Source organism: Arachis hypogaea, chromosome 17, assembly GCF_003086295.3.
Source record: "Arachis hypogaea cultivar Tifrunner chromosome 17, arahy.Tifrunner.gnm2.J5K5, whole genome shotgun sequence".
Classification (NCBI taxonomy): Eukaryota; Viridiplantae; Streptophyta; class Magnoliopsida; order Fabales; family Fabaceae; genus Arachis; species Arachis hypogaea.
This window is the reverse complement of record NC_092052.1, coordinates 47,422,400-47,426,421: the sequence shown is the minus strand read 5'-3', so window position 1 is coordinate 47,426,421 and position 4,022 is coordinate 47,422,400.

The window sequence follows — 4,022 nt, the reverse complement described above, 5'->3', positions numbered from 1 at the left end:
TCCGTAAGTTGGACGCTTCAATAGCTCAATCTGCTGTGATGTGGGGATCTTCCAGGCAAAAGATCTCAAGCTCCTTATTTTTCTGCACCTTCTCACCATGGTACAGCTTCAGGCGTTGTCCATTAACCTTAATAAGTTCAAAGCTTGAAGGATGGCTTAGGTGATAGACTCCGTACGGTTCAGCTTTCTCTACTCTGTAAGGTCCTTCCCATTTTGATCTCAACTTACCGGGCATGAGTCTCAGTCGAGATTTGTAAAGGAGAACAAAATCTCCAGGTTGGAACTCTTTCTTCTTGATGTTTTGATCATTCACAGCTTTCATTTTTTCCTTGTATATTCTGGAGTTCTCATAAGCTTCCAGGCGAAGGTTCTCCAGTTCCTGCAGTTGCAACTTTCTTTCAGCTCCAGCATTCTCAATTCCCATGTTGCACTCCTTAACTGCCCAGAAGGCTCTGTGTTCTATTTCAACTGGGAGATGACAAGCTTTTCCATAAACCAAGCAGAAGGGACTCATCTCAATGGGTGTCTTGTATGCTGTTCTGTATGCCCACAGTGCATCTTGTAGTCTGGTGCTCCAGTCTTTTCTATGAGGCCTTACTATCTTTTGCAAGATACGCTTAGTTTCTCTATTTGACACCTCGGCTTGCCCATTAGTTTGGGGATGGTAAGCTGTTGCAACTTTATGGAATATCCCATGCTTCTTCATCAAGCCTGTTAGTCTCCTGTTACAAAAATGGGTGCCTTGATCGCTCACGATTGCTCGTGGTGATCCAAAGCGGCATATAATATGGTTTCTCACAAAGGAAACAACAGTGTTAGCATCATCAGTGCGGGTAGGAATTGCTTCCACCCATTTGGAAACATAATCCACAGCTAACAATATATAAAAATATCCACTAGAATTTGGAAATGGACCCATGAAGTCAATGCCCCAAACATCAAAAATTTCACAGAAAAGCATATATTGTTGAGGCATCTCATCCCTCCTGGATATGTTACCAAATTTCTGGCATGGGTGACAAGATTTACAAAACTCAGCGGCATCTCTAAAAAGAGTAGGCCACCAGAATCCGCAGTCTAAGATCTTTCTAGCTGTTCTTTGAGGGCCAAAGTGTCCTCCACTCTCAGATGAAAGACAGGCCTCTAAAATGGACTGGAATTCTGATTGAGGTACACAACGTCTAATTATCTGGTCAGCGCCACATCTCCATAAATATGGGTCATCCCATATATAATATTTAGACTCGCTTTTCAGCTTGTCTCTTTGATGTTTAGAAAAATGTGGAGGAAATGTGCGGCTAACTAAATAATTAGCAACAGGTGCATACCAAGGGACTACCTCAGATACTGCTTGCAGGTTGTCAAAAGGAAAATTATCATCTATAGGAGTAGAATCATCCTTAATATGTTCGAGGTGACTCAAGTGGTCCGCTACTAAATTTTGATTACCACTCCTATCCTTTATTTCTAAATCAAATTCTTGTAACAGCAGTATCCAACGTATAAGTCTTGGTTTGGACTCTTTTTTAGCTAGTAGATACTTTAGAGCTGCATGGTCCGAATACACTACTACTCTAGTACCAAGTAAATAAGCCCGAAATTTATCCAGAGTGAAAACAATAGCAAGTAGCTCTTTCTCAGTAGTAGTATAATTGGACTGGGCAGTGTCCAAAGTCTTTAATAAATCTCCTGTAGAAACCTGCATGGCCAAGGAACGAATGGACTTCCCTCACAGAAGAGGGGTAAGGTAAACTAGAAATAACATTCACCTTTGCTGGGTCTACAGAAATGCCATTATTAGATACCACATGTCCTAATACGATTCCTTGCTTTACCATAAAGTGGCATTTTTCGAAATTCAATACAAGGTTTGTATTAACACATCTATCTAATACTCTAGATAATCCATCTAAGCAAAGGTTAAAAGAATCACCATAAACACTAAAATCATCCATAAAAACTTCCATACAGTCCTCAATAAGATCAGAGAAAAGACTCATCATGCACCTTTGGAAGGTGGCTGGTGCATTGCACAAGGCAAAGGGCATTCTCTTATAAGCATAAGTCCCAAAAGGATATGTAAAAGTAGTCTTTTCCTGATCCTCAGGAGCTATATGAATCTGAAAATAACTTGTGTAACCATCTAGAAAGCAATAATGTAATTTACCTGACAGGCGATCCAGCATTTGATCAATGAATGGAAGTGGGTAGTGATCCTTACGGGTGGCTTGGTTGAGACGTCTGTAATCAATGCAGACTCTCCAAGCATTCTGAACTCTAGTTGCTATGAGCTCTCCATGCTCATTCGTCACGGTAGTGACTCTGGACTTCTTGGGCACCACTTGTACTGGGCTTACCCATTCACTGTCTGAAATGGGATATATGATACCGGCCTCCAATAGTCTGGTCACTTCCTTTTTGACAACTTCCAAGATGGTGGGGTTCAATTTTCTTTGTGGTTGACGGACAGGTCTTGCTCCATCTTCCAAAAATATTCTGTGCTCGCATACTTGAGGGTTGATTCCCACTATGTCTGCCAAACTCCACCCAATTGCCTTCTTATGCTTCCTTAGTACATCAAGTAACTGCTCTTCTTGTTGAGAAGTCAGTTCCCTTGCAATAATAACCGGAAGCTTCTGCTCATCCTCAAGATAAGCATATTTGAGATGTGGAGGGAGAGGTTTTAATTCCAACTTTTGATCATGGGCAGGCTCTGGATTATCTGGGGCTTGCAAAAATGGTGAAGTGTCCTCATTGTCAGTTAAGAGGGTCCCCACACTTGGATCTTGTCCAGTGTGCCTCCCTTCAAACTCTTCTTTTTGAACTTCAGCCACACTCTCGTCTATGACATCACACTGGAAGATAGAACGATCTTCTGGGGGGTTGTCAATGACTCCATTCAGATTGAAGATCACTATGCAGCCATCTATTTCAAAGGAGTATGTTCCTGAAAAAGCATCCAATTTGAATTTTGATGTCTTCAGGAATGGTCTTCCAAGTAGGATTGATGATGGCTTATCTGAATCATTATGGGGCATCTCCAAGATATAAAAATCAGTAGGAAATGTGAGCCCTTTAATGTTCACCAAAACATCTTCAGCAACTCCAGCCACTGTAATAATGCTTTTATCTGCTAACACAAAACGAGCTGCCGACCTTTTCAAGGGAGGGAGCCTTAAAACATCATATATAGACAAAGGCATTATACTGACACATGCTCCTAAATCACACATGCAATCATAAATTACTACACCACCAATAGTACAACTAACTATGCAAGGACCTGGATCACTACATTTTTCAGGTAATCCTCCCATTAAAGCAGATATAGAACTACCTAAAGGAATAGTTTCTAATTCATTAATTTTGTCTTTATGGATACATAAGTCTTTTAGAAACTTTGCATATTTAGGTACCTGCTGAATAACATCAAAAAGGGGAACAGTTACCTCAACCTTTTTGAATATTTCTACCATTTTAGGATCAGGTTCCAGCTGCTTCCTGGGCTTCCTTGCAAGTTGTGGAAATGGAATGGGAGTAGTGTTTTCTGTGGGGCCTGCGTCTTTTTGTGCTTCTTCCTGTGGTTGAGCTATCTCTTCAGCTATGTCCTGTATATCCTCTTGCTCTTCAACATCTTCGATTTCTACCACCTCTTCAGCTGAGGCGTATTCTGGTGGGCTTGGTTCCTCTTGATTCCTCTCCTGCAGTGTGGTTCCGGACCTTAGGGTGATGGCATTAATGCCTCCCTTTGGGTTGGGTAACGGTTGAGAGGGGATTCCAGTGGTGCTTGAAGGTTGGTTACTGGAATTTTGTGTTGAACTAAGCTGTGACATAAAAGCTTGCAGAGTAGAGGTGAAACCATTCAGACTAGCATTAATACTGCTCACGATGGTATTTTCCATGGCCAGTTGTCTTTTCTCAAAAGCTTGTAATAAATCTTCATTAGAAGATACAGAAGAATGAGTAAATTGAGAGGTTTGCTGCTGATTGTTCGGTGGTCCTTGGTTTTGCCTCAGGTGAGG